This window comes from Eutrigla gurnardus (genome assembly GCF_963514095.1).
Source record: "Eutrigla gurnardus genome assembly, chromosome: 12".
Taxonomy (NCBI): Eukaryota; Metazoa; Chordata; class Actinopteri; order Perciformes; family Triglidae; genus Eutrigla; species Eutrigla gurnardus.
In genome coordinates this window covers 26919086-26936288 of record NC_139926.1, presented here as the reverse complement: position 1 = coordinate 26936288, position 17203 = coordinate 26919086, and the positions used below count along the sequence as shown (strand labels likewise).

Here is a 17203-nt window from a genome sequence, read left to right as displayed (position 1 = left end):
TAATAATTGTTGTTTTAATTGTTTGGCGAATTGGCCAATTACATCCCATAGTCGACTATTGAACTTCTCAGAGTCACCCCCGCTAAAAGGCGACTATTATCTTCTTCCTCCGTCGACACCAAATGAATCAGCTGCTGTGAAAAGCCGCCACAGAACAAGCAGAAATATATCCGGGGGCTTGAATTCATACCTCAGTTCTAATGAGTGTCAGGATAAAGTTCCGGACCGATGAGTTGCTATCTGACATTAGTCAAATGAGGTGCATCATCACATTTGCTCCTAAGAGCCTCTGTGATTCATCAGGTACGATCTCTCTGGTAATGGAGCCGCTTCTTCACAGGACATTGTCTCTTTGAAACGCCTCGCCATGATGATGATGACGACTATAACCCCCAATTACCTGGAGTCGGGACTGCTTAATTAGCGTCTGCTGATTGGACCACGCTCCATTAATTCAATCACATCACAGTTGCTATTAAATGTATTTTTTTTAACTTTCACTCTGGAACACATGGGCAGAATGTCACCGCGCCGCCGTCTGACATTTCTGCAGCGTTACATGAAAGTTTGTGTCATTGTGATGTGGTGCTTTTTGATGCGAGACTCGAGGAAGACATCTGGTTAATGTCGGGCACGTGTTCAACAAATGACGTGTGTCGTCATCTCCAGCTGTCGTGAGTCTGTTTTTCATGCAGTTGTGAAAGTCACATTCAGCCGACGCCGCACGTGATTCAACAAGCGTCACTTTCCATCTCCCCACGCAGCCCGGGCAGCCTCCGCCTGTCGTTGACAGTCTGTCGGGGGAAGGGCATCGTGTTGTGTTCAAATGGGCCCCGGCAGCAGAAAATAACACACCTGTTGGCTCACTTAAGCTCTCGGAGCCAGAAAACTGATGTTTACTCAATAGACCGTCACTGAAGTTTTGCGTTGTTGTAAACAGCTGTTTGTTTTCTGTCTGCTGAAAACAATTACTTGAAACACAACGACAGGACTTTCACCGCAGTTCCTGTTACATTTCAAACATTAACACCTTCAGTCATCAGTCACATGACTCGTTAGTATGGTTAGTCATTAGCAGGCAAGTTAACACCAATTTCCATTTGCATTTGTTTTTGTGCTGAATATTTGTGTCCCTGAACATCAAACCAATAGATTTAATTTCAGGACTATTTCATGAACTACTGTGAAACTGGGTTATTTTCTAAACCAAACTGAGTAGTTGTTTTCTGTTTAAACCAAACAGAAAACAAGACTTTATGCATGTTATGAGCGTTAATTGACCGAGAACAGAGCATCAAAGTTTGAAGCCTCGGTATGTGAGGAGAATGTGTTGGACAGCCTTCCCTCCAACACATCTACTGTTGAAGCCGCAAGGTGCCGTACACACTGAACAGAAATTGAATTTCAGAGTCGACTTGATTGCATAAAAAGTCCCTGCAAAGGTGATTGGATTCAAATTCCCCTGCAGAGGAGCAAATTGAAGCAAAGACCTGGTTGAAAATATTTCAAATATTTCCTTCGAAGGCTGCACGCCTTAGATGCTGTTCACCGTGTGGGGCAGCCCCGTGTGGCAGTGCCCCATGTGGTGCCCCGTGTGAGGGTGCCCCGTGTGGGGCAGCCCCATATGGTGGTGCCCCATGTGGTGCCCCGCTAGCCTACATGGGGGCACCTTTTTGAGGCTGAAGGCTGACACTATTTTTAATCACTATTCCTCAGCAGAACAACTCACAGTTTCTGATTATTGTGAGGGGGCGGGGCATTTTCTGACAAACAAACTAAGACAGACTAAAATCCCGACAGACTGGGCTTTTTGGGAGGGAGGGGCAGGCAAGAGTGTTTCAGAGAGAGAGGCTGAGAAGAGCTGCTGCAGCACAGCCTGATGGGAAAACAAATCAAAGGATGTAAACAGGAACCTGAAATATGAGTATGAACCAGAAAAGGTCCGTCATTATTACGGCTCATTTGGAGGCCAATCCGACGCAGAATGCAACGTACACATAATGTGATATGAGTGGTGGAATACACATATTTCAACCTGTTAGATACATTAGTATCCACCCATTTTTATACCTCTTAAATATCAGTTGTCATTAAGTTTTTTTTTTGTTGTTGATTGAAGCAGATATCATCTGAAAGAATCATCCGAGTCCATTTTTAACCCCAATGAGACACAAAATGTTGACTGTAACCTCAAATAAAACAAAAACATTACAGGGTTTATGAAACAATACATTTATACAGTGTATTATAGTTGTGCATACGAAAACAGTTTGAGCAATACAGATCTAAGGTCACATTGAACATTGATCATACTGCAGAATCAGCTTTTACCTGATCAGATGTTGTCCCTTTGACCAATAGGAGAAATTATTGAGCATTCAGTTGTCCTTCACATTGTAGCTCCACCCAAAAAAACAAGATAATGACGGCCAAAATGCTGAACTCCAGGCTTTGAAACTGTTGTCAGAACTCCGGTGTGTGACTGGACGGTGACTACGTCCACTCTGCTCCTCCATAGCGACTCAGGTATTGTTCCCAAGCAACCGTATCTTGTCACACATGACGTGTCGTGTTCTTCTGGTTCAGTTTCCTGTTGTCGTCTGGTTCTACTTCCTGGACTTTGTGGTGTTATCCAGCCTTTGTGATCGTCGGTTCAGCCCTGATTGTTTCTCCTTCGTGTTTCTGTGTCCGGCCTGTTTGTTCTGTGTGTCGGTGCTGCCGGCCGGTTTATGGGTTTGCTTCAGTTACCTGCATGTTTCTGCACTTCATCCTGTCATTAATTCATCACATTGTTCTTGCTGCCTCCTCATCCTCGTCTCCTTCTGGGCCCAAAGGTGTCAAATGTAATATCTGTGACACTTGAGGATACATTTCTATATTTTCATGTCAAACTGAGCCCCGATGATGCGTGATCGCCGTGTTATGAACAGGTGAGTGGAGGTGCACATGCAGTAATGGGAGGGAGTGGAGGTGCACACGCAGTAATAGGAGGCGGCGTCTAATGAAGGAGACTTGTATCTTTGCTCGAGTGTGTGCGTCCTCGACGATGACGAATGCTTTCCTGCTCTGGCCTAATTACTGACATAAGCCGACTAATGTTGCTGCAACTGATGGAAATGAACATCTCTGCTCGAACTCGTACACGTCTAGTTTTCTATACTTTTACTATTTTCAATGGTTGTTTATCTAAAATAAGTTTCTACCTTCTTACATGTTTGGAATAGAACTTGGAGTTATACTTAACCAGGGCAGCATAGGTTTGTCATCAAAACGTCCCCTCGGGTGAGCCACTTACCTCGCCAATGACATCCTATTACTCTCGCCGCCATTTGGTGAATCATCGGCTTCCAATCCGCAGCATTTCCTCTTAGCGCGAGAGTTCGGCATGGGGGCCAGACGGTGAACGGGGAGAGATGGGGGCCAGACGGTGAACGGGGAGAGACGGAGGTGTTGGATACGCCGACATGCTCGGACTGAGGTTATAATGGTGGTTACCTATCTGATCTGTTCACACCTGTTCAGTGTTCTGGAGGAACTGAGGACGAGCCGCGTGAAAGTTGGTGAAACATTTTTCAACATTAATATCCTTTAATATACATTGGCTGTGTGCAGCAGCGTCCTCGCCCTGAACGCCCACCAGCGACTGCATGTCAGAGCCAGATCAGCTTGTGTGCCGGCAGACTTGTTTTCCTCACACGTCGGGCCATCAACCCACCTTGATGTTCTTTAATTTTCCTAATTGGCTAAATGATCTCTCCGATTAATCCCTCTTCCGCTCCACTCAGCGTGGCGGCAGCAGGAGGAACGGAGGATCGGCCGCGCTGCTGTCAGCTGCCAGAGATCTGCAACGTGATCAGGAGGAACGGGGTGTCCTAAAGAGAATGCAGATTTGTTCCACTTTGCCCCCCGCCCCCCTCGCGTGCCTTTGCAGCATCAGTCTCAGGGGTTAATTAGGAATCGCATGCTCCGGCGCCTCCCATTAATTAACATTAGAGACTTCCCAAGCTGTGCTGGGATCTGCTGCTAAAGCATCGGTGCAGGGAAGAGTGTGTTGGTCTCTGCTGACATGCTAATGTGTGTCCGTGTAGTACACACACACACACACAGACGCACACACACACACACACACACACAGACACACACACACACACACACACACACACACACACACACACAGCTGTTAGAGCGTGAAGGTCGTCCTGAGCTGAAAGCAGCCGTACAGCTGTGAATACAGGACGTACAAAAGTCCTTTTTCCTGTTTGGGTCCCCGTTTGTCCTGGTAAGCCTGCACATGTCTCACACCCGTCCCCGGCCTCCATTAAGCTCCTGTTTTTGAGGCTCCTGATTGGCCGATTATCACCGTTCAGAGTGGTGAAGGATGCTGATGAAACGAGAGCGTTGGTTCTCAGCAGAGGCAGTGCTGAGGTCAGCCGTGCACACAGAAGTCTGGTCGTTTGGCGCCGCCATCAAAACTACTATTTGGCAATCTTCATTATCTGCATCGCAGCCATGATCGGCTGTCAGCGAGCCGTGGCGTTTCTTCCAGGAGAGAAACGTTGAGTGTAAATGAACCGTCTGTCACACTCTGTTCTTCTGTTCTTCCCTGTGAGAGAGACGGAGGGGGAGTGTGAGACGGCTGGCGTTCTCGTCCAGAACCCGCGTGATGAAGCTAAGTTAGCGTTTGCTAACCTGCGTTCTGTTGGTCATACCAGATACACCAGCAATATTTAGCAGACTCATCTTCACATATTCAGTTTGATAGTATAATAGTGTCTGTAAATCTACAAAAGGGTCTGGCATTTTGCCGGCACATTCTCCGTTTATCTACAGTTTTTTATTACAGTGGATGCAATCAGCATAGAAATCCAGCCGCCTATTAGATTTACAATGAGATACATTTCTGACCCAAGTGTTTAAAATCATCGGCACCATGGAAACAAACTGCCCCGGCCATTATTGTGCATTTGTATAGGTCTTTATGTGATTGTTGGCCGCTGTGATAATAAGACGGATCATGTCTGCTCTAATGACGATGTAATCGCTGAAGGCCGATCTGCTGATGGAGGGTATTGATTGGCTGCCGGTCGAGGAACAACAGTGATACAGTGGATGAAGCTGAAGAGGCTGTCGAGGGTTAAAACCACTGATCACACTGCGTTACATTCAATGACTGAGAAAAAAACACCTCTATATCGCTATTTGTGTTTTTATTTGACGGTTTTGTCTCATTAAATCCACCCGATTCTAAAAATGAGTCATTTTAAGGTTGTATGATAGAACTTTAAATATGTCCGATTTTCTCCAAAGGCTGTTTTTTGTGTTTAGTCGGTTTGTTTCCCGACTGTGCGATGGCTTCGTGCCTCTCTGGATACTTTGGAGGGAGATACTGGGTTCCCTTTTGTATTCTGAATCACATCCAAAAAAAAGTAGAAGGAGTTGTTTTTATATATATATATATATATATATATATATATATATATATATATATAAATTGCAGGTGCATCACAAATGGAAGCAGAAATAGTCTTTTTTGCTTCCAAATGATTTGGACGGGAATAAAAAACCCTTGGATGATAACAACACACAGATACTGTTTTCCTTTCCAGACACATTTAGAAAGATTGTCTGCTGAACTAATGATGGAGATGTTGAAACACCACAGTGAGAAAATAAATAGAAATGTGTAAAGTTATCACAGCAGAAACACAAAATAATAATGGCTCTGACCTGTATTAGTGTACAAGGTCTACTACAGTATAATCAAGCATAATTCAGCATTATATTATAGTATTATGAAGTGCATTATATACAGTAAGGTATATCATATGGAGCTGAAATGATTAGTTGATGAATCCGTTAGTGAAAGCTACAATAAGGAGCTTTGATTTGACGTTGATTCCCAGTCGTGTTTCGTTGCACCAGACTCCCTTTACAAAACCTCTCATTTTACTGCAGCGACACTCGGCCCCAGGTAGTCCTGACTCTGGATCTCCCGTGCCCCCCTTCCCCCTCCAGCGAGCCCTGCACCCCGGCCTGGTCCTTCTGCAGCGAGGTGTCGGTGCTGCTTGGTGTTGGGGACGTTTACAGTCAATTGGCAATTGTTATAATTGCAGCAGGTGGGGATGGAGGGGTTTTGGGATTGGTGTCTGGATAGGTGGGTTGATGAGAGCCTTTATGTTTCTATGTATTTATGTATGTTATCTCTGTTGCTGTAACAATGTCTTGTCTTGTATTATTGTATGTTGGACCCCCTTGAAAACGAGATGACTGTTCATCTCAAGGGGTTATCCATAAATAAACTTCAAACATGTGTTTTTGTTATCATTCCTATTATTAATAAAAACCCTGAAGGAGTCAGATAAGGGCAAGAAACACAAGCAGTCACATGGTTGAGCTTCATTATTCCACGTTGGCTTGTTTACAACCTGTCGGATCGTCTCTCTGATTATCTGCTATGAGAATGTCACTCTGTTCCCAGATCTCAACAATCATTAACTCTCCGACATCCACAGCTACAGGAATAAGAGCCGGCGCTCCAGAAACGTCCCTGATGTCAGAGGAAAGCGCCGAGCTGCAGGTTCGCTGACATTCAGCGTCCATGGAGGCTAGAGCGCTGGTAAATGGCCTTCATCGCGGTGACAGCAGCTCTTAAGGCTCGCAGCCCACACTTGTACCAGACTGTGTGTTTTACACCAGCATGAAAAGTCTGTAAATGTGCTCGTTATTCCATCCTGCCCCGTCGCATACTCTCGCTGATGCATCACCGTGGGCATTATTAATGCAACCTTTTGAGCCACCACTTCTGATGGAGAGGAATATGAGCGTCGCGCGGCGGCTCCGGCATGAACATAAAAAGTTATTATTTTCTTACATCTTTTCAGCTTCCTGAGGTTCAGCTGCTCCTCTAAATTCTGTCTTCACCAATCATACGCCGCGACCACTGTAAACCGACATTCACACGTCTGCGTCGGCATGACGACCACGCTTTGGTTAATGATTTCATTCCTGGTTCGGTACTACGGATCCCAGAGTTCTCCAGGGAGAAACCCAACCGTGTCCCACGTCTACGCTACGTGAAAATATTTAGGGGGCGGGAATCAGCCCCACGGTACGATATTATCACATTAGTTACGTCACTGATCTTAATAGTGAGTATTAATGATACGAGTACTCGACTAAAAAACTAGTTTGGAGGCTAAAGTTCAGAATCCTGTAAATCTGAAGTGATATTTGTGATTATGAATTGAGTTGATGTTTTGAACAGAGCTGTAGAAACACGGTAAAGGGTGGACCCCACAATGGGACCAAAAGACAGTGGGCCCCACAAAGGAGGAAAATGAGTATGTGTGTTTGTGTCTCATTTCAAGACAGAAGAACTCTGACAAAAAACAATTAAGGTCTCATATTAATTTGTGAAAATCTGAATGGATTCATTATCCAGCTCCGGCAGTTTGCTTGTGTGCAGAAGTTAATTTAAGCAGCAGTTAATGCTTCTCTGCTGAAGGAAAACGGGACTCAAACCAAGATGTTGAACCTGAACATCTGATTCAAACCCGCTTTCACAAAGAACCAAAGCCCTAAAGACTCCCGTTGGACGCGACAAAGTACCACTTAGTCCGGCTGCGTGGAGAAGCAGATGTGTCTGGTTGCAGATTCTAGTCCAGCCTCGGGTCAGAGGGGCCCACGCATTATGGAGTGACATTCATATCCCATCCATAACCCGCCCCCCCACCACGGGGCCGTGACATTTCACTTCATTAAGTCCTCGGTACATCTGATGTCTGGGATCGGGGCCGAGGGTGAGGACGGCGGTTGAGGATGAATTAAACATGGCGGGTTTAAATATAGACTCGGCGGCACAAAGGAGGCAGTATAGTGTCTCATTGCCCAACCGCCTCACATCCTCCGACATCGCCGGCTGATGGCCACAAATGTTAAATGTTTGGTCGAAACAAATACCTTAAAGAGGAGGTCTGATGACAACACATCCCATAAACAGAACAAAACCAGGAATGAGCTAATTCTTGAAAGTCTCAGCTGCCGTATCTCCATCGTTGTCATAAACCACATCAATGTTGCGTTGCCTCAAGACTTTTATTTGGGACCAATCACAGATATGCTGTAAACAAATCAGCAAACTTGTATAAAGGACAACTGAAAATAGTCAAACAATTTCAGATTTTACTCCTGATTGAGGACCGTTTGCTAAAAAGTACCCAGCAGTTTTAGAAAATAAAATATTTTATGTAATAGTTTGTGAGCTGTCATTCAGTGTGACAGCTGCAGTATCTAATTTTTTCAAACACATATTTCTTTGTCAACTCATCGACTAAAGGGAAAGTAGTCCCCGTTTTCAGCTGCTTTTTACCCTACGCTTTAAAAAAACCCTGCCTTTTCACCAACTTTGGTGTGAAAAGGCTTTGAGCCATTATTTACTACCCGCTGCGTCTCAGAAACCTTTAAGCACCTCTCAGCCACTTAAGCAAATAAAAGATAGCGCTGCTACGACATACAGCGGATACCAATTAAAGGGAGTCCGTGAAGCGTGCTGCCGCCACCTGTCCGTCTCCACAAAGAGCTCGCTGCGTTCCTCGGGTACAATTTAAGTAGAGGAGCAGACGTCAGCAGCTCTCACCGCCTCCAGTCATCCACTTCACCGTCCAGCCCATCCCGACGCACTCAGAGAAGGGCTCTCTGTATGGAGAGCCGTTCTTATTGGCTGTACAGCTCAGGGAGAATGATTTCCATCTTAAGAAGGATGAAGTTGACGTGATTTTAATACATAAAAAACAGCTGCTATGGATTAAACGTGATCTGAGTCTTTGTTTTGAAACATATGCACTGAGAACACGATGCTGCTCATTCAGCTCTGATCTTAGTAGTGAAGTAGTGAATTCACCAAGTAAGACATTTGCATAACATATTCCCATTTAAAGTACTAAGGTACTTCTTCTGAAGGAAGAGGAGATGAAGAACAAGTGGCTAGGGGGCGTGGCTTTCTGACAAACACTGAGAGGTTGACTAATCACAACACATTGACTGTTGTCAATTTAAACACTGGTTTATAACACAGGGAGAGTTTCCTGGTTTCTAGAAGAGTCAGAAGAGCCTCCTGGTTTCCTAGGAGAGTCTCCCAGGTTCCTATAAGAGTCTCTTGGGTTTCTAGGAGAGTCTCCAGGGTTCCTATAAGAGTCTCTTGGGTTTCTAGGAGAGTCTCCAGGGTTCCTATAAGAGTCTCTTGGGTTTCTAGGAGAGTCTCCAGGGTTCCTATAAGAGTCTCTTGGGTTTCTAGGAGAGTCTCCAGGGTTCCTATAAGAGTCTCTTGGGTTTCTAGGAGAGTCTCCAGGGTTCCTATAAGAGACTCCTGGGTTCCTAGAAGAGACTCCCGGGTACCTAGAAGACCACAGACTGGGCTTTTTGGGCGGGAGGTGCAGGATGTCAAACAGAGCGCGTCATATTTCTTAGGCATGTTACCAGGATCTAGTAGTTAAATACAAGTATGAGCCAAACAAGGAGACGCATAGGTCATTGTGTTGAAATCCAATGGATTCTAATTGTCTGGACATGTCCCTGTATTAAACCAGTGTAACATTCCACCTCACAGCTACCGGTGAGGTGTAAGTAATGAAAGAGCTGCTTGTGGAACTGCGGGGGGAAGTACAGCTTGGAAGCAGAACTGCTGACTGCAGGAACAATGCAGCATCCAGGTGACGAGGACTCTGCTGCTCCCCCCCCGAGGTGGAGGACCGGGGGTCCGCTTACACAACACCACTCCCTGGAGGAGCTTGTGTGATGTTCACCTGCTTTTGTTGCTGACGTTGTTTTAGAGGAGGACGCGGAGGAACACTGTGATCTGGAGGAGATGCATGCTGCTGATGCTGCAGCCACAGATTTTCTCTCTGTGTGCATATTTAAATGGAAAGCTGTTCCCTCTGGGTCCCATCCTCCTCCTCCAGTGATGTCAGAAACGCTCGGCACACATGAGGGGAGGCTCTTGACACCGGCGGGTTGCCTTCTTGCACCCATAAATTATCTGCAGGTCTGATGGAAGTGAAGCGTGTCATCGTTAGGCTGCGGCGTGTGGAGGAATTAAAAAGGAGCCCAGATGAAACTCATTAGCTGTGATGGACAGATCTAATGCCTGCAAAAGAACGCATAGCGGGAGTGCTTTGTTTCAGGGGGGCATTTTCACATGCAACCACAGCCACCACCGAACTGTTCATGCTAGGAGATCCAGACCCACTGGACCACCGTGTACGCGAGCCCACCGAGTCGATCGGAGCGGTTCAGAGTGGCTTGTTAAATAAGGCTTGGTAATTAATTAAATCTCTCTTTATTGACGATGTCTAAAAGGCTCCATGTTGCAGAGGAGGTGTGGTGCTAATCTATCTCTTAATCTTGTAATCTAATCAGAGAATGTACCTCGTTGATTTCTCTGGTGGGGGAAAGAATCGAGTCCGAGGGCCAGAGGGTGAGCTCTAATTTAGGGCTCAATGGTCTTCCCAACGGGCGGCTGATTGGACGGTTCGTGCTGAGCTACTTTCAGAGTGATGTCATTGTACTGTCGTAGTCGTGGTCCAAATGGTATTTCACTAGTCTAGTTTTTTATTCCTGACACATATTGATGCTTTTATATATTATATGTTTTGTCTTATGTTTTGCTGTGTGAGATGCTCCCCGTGTGGAAGCTAATGGGATAGCGCTGTAGGAAGATAGGTGGGATAGTTTAGCAGACTGCTGTTACAAAGGATGAGTTTGGACTTTTAATACTTGGTGGTATTTCTCATTTCAACTTTCTTTTACTAAAGTCAATAGACTTTACAAGAAACGTCCGTCCCTAATATTGACTCGGGAGCTCGCTGCCTGTATGAAGAATCAGCTGTGAGGTTTGTGTTTGACCCGTGATCCGGAGCAGGGCCCTTCTGATTTCTGATTCTGGTCACAGGGAAGGTTCCTGGGTACCTAGAAGAGTCTCCTGGGTTCCTTGAAAAGTGTCCTTGGTTCCTAGAAGAGTCTCCTGGGTTCCTAGAACAGTGTCCTGGGTTCCTAGAAGAGTGTCCTTGGTTCCTAGAAGAGTGTCCTTGGTTCCTAGAAGAGTGTCCTTGGTTCCTTGAAAAGTGTCCTTGGTTCCTAGAAGAGTCTCCTGGGTTCCTAGAACAGTGTCCTGGGTTCCTAGAAGAGTGTCCTTGGTTCCTAGAAGAGTGTCCTTGGTTCCTTGAAAAGTGTCCTTGGTTCCTAGAAGAGTGTCCTGGGTTCCTAGAAGAGTGTCCTTGGTTCCTAGAAGAGTGTCCTTGGTGCCTAGAAGAGTGTCCTTGGTTCCTAGAACCTGTGTTAGAAATGACCTTTTTGGAGAATCTTGAAGAGTCCTCTAATGGTGGATGGGTCAAACAAGCGCAGGACTTTAACTGGCATTCGTGTCCCGTGTGAAACCAGAAGTTGATTGATTTTGTGCTGACAATGCTGTGTCACTGAGTCACATGACTTGATGACACATATCCGTAGTTTACAAGTACAACTTTTTTTAAGCCAAATCAACACATTTTAACGCCTAACCTTTGTTGCCTAAACCTCAACGACGTTAGCCACATGTCAGGTTAACTGCGATCATTTCACAAATCCAAAGACGTTAACCGCTACACATTAATCACAAACCTTCAGTATGTAGAAACCAAATAAAAGGCTCATTATAGTGATTAGGGGTGGGTAAAAATATCGATACGGCAATATATCGCGATACTTTGCCCCCCAATACAATATCGATTTTTCAACTCCAAAGATCGATTAAAAAAAAAAGATTCATGTTTAGACGCGTTGTGAATGCAGTACTTTATCTTTTTTTTTTTTTTTTTCAATATTTATTCCAGTGAATTTCATGGAAATTAATAAAATGGAGAGGCTGTTTTGAATGAAATAGTTTTGACTCAATTCATCCTCTGATCAATATCATCTGATGTACATATACAGGTACTTGTGTTTCCATCTTTATTTATATCGCAATATCGTGATACGTATCGTATCGTGAGGTTCTTGCCAATACTCACCCCTTAATGGCAAATCATGTCCAGTAGTGATGAGATCACATCGTTTCGGGGAAAAGGAAAGTTTGGCTTCTGCCTGTTTGAAGTCAGACTGATTAGAAGTCTAACAGCCGAACAGTCTCCAGCGTGTTTTACATCCTGATGTCGATGGATAAATATTCAGACTCTACGGATGGCTAGAGGCCCCCTTCCCCCCCAACAACCCCTGTTCTTCAAACGTGAGCGTGTTCACCACTGATTGGCTCTCATTAACCACTGAGTTGTTGTTGTATTCATGATGGTTCGTGTGTCATGCAGCTCTCAATGAGCTCTTGTGTCCTTAATCTGCTTTTAAGTCTTTTGCCCACAGGGTTTATTTATTCCACCGGCGTTAGCAGCCATCCACACTGGTCCAATCCAGAACACATCTGTTGCTTTCATAATTGCCGTTATGATGAATTTCATGATGTTTTGATTGAAGTTCAACATCGAATTGTGGTGTTGTACGAATGTGCATCATGTGATCCAACGGAGGCTTTTTTGTTCATCGACAAGAAAACTAAAGTGTGTAAGCAGTGAGCAGCAGATGCTGCTTTTAATGACTCACTTTAGCTCCAGCAGCGGCTCTAGCGTTGGCTGGCATCCCCACACGCCGACTCACGCCGCCATATTTTACCGTCAGCATCTGCAGCGCCGAGCACTCGTGTTCTATCTTTAACAAGTTGGCTTTGAGCTTGACCGGCTGTGACATTTGGCGGAACCGCGGGCACCCAGCAGACACGGCGTTCAGGCGTTACGCAACCGCCGCTAAATAATTCAGCGTGTGCTGTGCATATTATATCCAAGCCCAGAGTTCCTACTCGTCCCCCCAGACTCCACACTCCGCTGGCCGTGGATCCTCATTTGCCACTGGAAGGGTTTTTCAGCCGAGCTAAAAATTCACTGCTCGCTGTTTTCCAACTCCCCGACCTCCCTGCACAGAGGAGACGGCAGCCGGCAGCTGTGTGGCGAAGTCTGCAGGAAGTCTGAGGGAGGGTTGTTGATGCAATACATGGAACATCGTGGCACAAAGAAAGGTTGCAGCTGCTTTCAAAAATCTTAATAACCATGACCTACTACAAAACAAATAAGTGGCTGATCCATATATATATATATATATATATATATACTGTATATGAAATGGTTTGGTTGCGATGTAAATGTAATTTGTGGTTCTGGTAGATAGACCGCCCCCGGCAAGCAGGAGAACAAACTGTTTTCTGACCGCAGTGAAAGTGTTGAAAGGTTAAAGGCAGACAAATATGGATTGAAGCAGAATATTTTGTTAGAAACATGTTGTGTATTTTTTTAAATAATCACATCTATCGTTTTTTAAATACATTTAGACTTTTGGACTTGACAACATTGGAACATTACATTGTAACCCGTGTCTTTAAACATCTATCAGATTTCAGGAAAAAAAAAGTCCCATCAACCAAAAGTATGTGGACACAAACGCATCTTAAATCTATATTTCAAACCAAATCCATCCATATCAGCAGGGATGCAAATTTGCGACAGCTGCAACACTTTTACAGTGTGTGTAAATGATCATTTCTGCACACCATCAGAAACAGACTCCATTAAGTAACGTGACATGTAATTACCGGCTGCTATAGTTAGAGCTGAATGCCGTTATTCCATACTGCTGCCTCCATTCAGCGGGCAGAATTAATCTCTCCCCCTGACAGTTATTATGTGGGCAGCCGACTCCAGAGCCGGACAGTTGGAACCAAACGGAATCTGGCGTTTTGTTCAAAGGAAATTACAATGTGTGGCGGTGGAGACGGTGGAAGGGGGGCGTCATTACCCCGGCCTCATTTATTCTTCAGGACTCGGCTGTTTAATCGTATGGGGGGAGAAAACACGTTCACCTGTCAAAGCATTTCAAACATGATTAGTATCTGGGGGTTGACAGTCTCGGGTGAAATAGCGTTTATTTTTGATGCTTTTCTTGCCTTTGCCTGTGGTGACGACGTGCCGGCAGCTTCATGCTGTGGAATGTTTGTGTGCAGCCTTTTTTCTGGGTGTGAGCCGGCGGGACCCGGTGACATTCCCTCCCTCCAGCGAGATAAAACCTGTTTCATTCCAGAACACCGTCTCCACATGCGGCTGTCATGTGACCGACCTCTCGCTGTGCTCTGCATCAGAACCAAACTGTTCCTACAGCTTTCTACTGATTCACTAACAAAACGATCATTTCAACATAATACGCAAAATCAATGTAAGCTTTGTTCGTAGACAAGTTGTATTCCCGAAAATGTCACCTTGCAAAAAGAAAACTTTCCCTCTGAAGAGTTCCTGTTAGCCTTTCAGACGTCGTACGATAAGTTCAACGGTGTCAGTGAGAGGAACCTGAGGCCATAAAAGAAATATTAATAGCAGCTTCCAGTGGCGTTTCATCAGAGCTGTGATTTAATGTGCCAGCCACAAACATAAAGGGAGAACAGTTTGACATAAAGTCAAACACTAATGCAAAGTGGGCCGAGACTAATCTGAGAGGCGGTCAAGATGAATGTGACAGGTGAGGAGATGTTAAACAAGAGAGCGTTACGGACTTCAGTGAGTGATGGAGGGTTCAACAGAGGAGAACCTGGACGGGGGGGGGGGGGGGGGGGGGGGGGGCTCTGGATCACTGAGATCACTCTATGGTCTCTATGGAAACACAATGATGGCTGTAGATGGGGAGAACTTTTATCATACAAAATAAATAAACAATTACCTTCAAGTGTTATCAATACTGGAAAAGGTCAGGGTGATATACTTTGAATTATCATCTGAGGAGACAGCCTGTAGGTTTTATCACCGAAGTAACCTTCAGGTCTGAAAGTGCCTTAAACTGTCATTCCCTCTGCTGGCCACCAGGGGGCGACTCCTCTCTGGTTGTATAGAAGTCTATGAGAAAATGGTCCTACTTCTCTCTGCTGGCCACCAGGGGGCGACTCCTCTCTGGTTGTATAGAAGTCTATGAGAAAATGGTCCTACTTCTCTCTGCTGGCCACCAGGGGGCGACTCCTCTCTGGTTGTATAGAAGTCTATGAGAAAATGGTCCTACTTCTCTCTGCTGGCCACCAGGGGGCGACTCCTCTCTGGTTGTATAGAAGTCTATGAGAAAATGGTCCTACTTCTCTCTTGATGTATTATCTCAGTAAACATTGTAAACATGAGTTTATGGTCTCAATCTCTAGTTTCAAGTCTTCTTCAATCCAGCATGATGTTCATTTAGTACATTATGGTCCATTTAGAGTCCACCAGACCAGAAAGCAGGGGATGCTTTAGGGGGCGGGGCTTACCTGCTGATTGACAGGTCTGACAGAATGAACCTGTAGTGATGATAGTTCTGCATATAACGTGATGACGCCACCTTCTCTTTTCGTGGCTCGCTGTTATTTTTGACCTACAAGCTTTGAGAGGTTTTAAAAAGCAAAGAGGAAGAGCTGATTTGATTGGTCCTGATGAATACCAGCCTCCACTACCAACACTTTATTCCTCACCGTATCTTTAATTAAATCCCAGCTGACAAATGGGCCGTTTCTCAAAGTCACGGCTGCATTTCAACGATGCTCCGACATATAATCCCGCCGAAGGACGTTTTCTGTGTCCGCGATCCTTTGAGTCCTCCCGAGGACGGATTCCTTTGTTCAGAGGATTTACAAGGTAACATGCGTGTGTCCTCCTACCCACAATCCCCTGCACTTGCCGCATTTCCAGTTCATGAATTCATTTGAGGCTGGGAATGATCAATCCAGTTGCCAAATCTTCACTCGTATTACATCTATAAGGCATCGTTTAAAAGTGTGTTTCCGACTGTTGGCGCTAAGCGACAAGCCTAAGCTGTTAACAGCAGAAAGGCCGACGGCAGCGGAGAGACGGCAATTAACTCTGAGAATGGAGGCTTTACTTCAACCAAACCAGAGATGGTGATGGGTCCAGAAAGACGGACTGGAAGAGAATGACTGTGTTTTCATGAGGAGAGCTTAGGAACTGTATGTTTTGTAATCATATAAAAAAAAGGTTTGTTTCAGATCAATATTCCAACTGAAAGTCCTGAATTATTCTACATGAACAGAATGAAAAGCATCTCCACATGGATGGAGTCTTGCCTCTGAGTTTATAATCCTGCAAGCGTGCTAACGGTGACCGTGACTTAATCCAGCCGAGTTCAGCCCGTTCATTATTCATGGCGTTACAGACGTAGCACATTACTTATACATCAGAGTCTCAGCTGGTTCCTCTTCAGCTGCCAACATTTCATTATTTAAGGAGACAAGTGCAGAGCAGAGACCCACGGTGATGTTTTAAAGATCACAGGGACGGGCTCCTTTTTATCAGCTGTAAATATGAATTCCTCTCTCTCGGCCCGCGAGCAATGATATGCATTGATTTGAGGTTGTGACATCACTGCATATTAAAAGTGACCTCGTCAGAGAGGCGCGATGTGTTTGGAGGGCGTCGGCTATTTCAAGCAACTGCATCGCAGCAATGTTGAACCAGGAAAGTCCATTAAGGCTGCAGCTCTTAAAGGGTTACGTCTATTTTATTTTATTATATTTTCACATCCGATCAGAGCACGTGGACCATGGTGGACCATGGAGGACCTCGTGGACCTGGGTGGACCAGGGTGGACCAGGGGAAGCCTGTCTCAGGGTGCAGAACGCCGTCCCAACACGCCGTCAGGCAGCTGTTTGGCTATAACAGAGGAATTCAGCGACGGCAGCTGTGCTGACTTGTAATTCATTACTGTACGGGTCCCCGAGGCATTGATGACCCCAGAGAGTCCTGCAGAGGGACTCGGGGATTCATCGGCCTATTTTACTGACGGATTTAAGGGTTAAGTAACGTCACCAACACTCACAAGTATAACATGCATTGATTAAACACACATAAACACTGCGTCCCTGTGCACCTCGAGTCCAGCAACTCCCCGAGGCAAAACCTTGTCTACTGCAAGGACAAATTACCCAGAAGCCTTCTGGGCAGTGTGGTGTATCCAAATGCAGGGAGGAACGAACAGACCTGGACGTTGGGGAAACTAAACAACCGCTGCACAAACAGATACAACACAGGAGAACCAGGTCCTCAGGTCTGGACTCAGCAGTCCATCTGGATCTGAAGGACACATTGAGGGACGCTTTGGGGACACAGAT

The 17203-nt window shown here is 45.4% G+C and overlaps 1 protein-coding gene across 1 annotated transcript in view; it reads left to right on the top strand.

Moving 5' to 3' along the window:
- Window positions 1-17203, top strand: part of dpp10 (dipeptidyl peptidase like 10) — a 137355-nt gene that overhangs the window by 85620 nt on the left and 34532 nt on the right. The window lies entirely within an intron of this gene.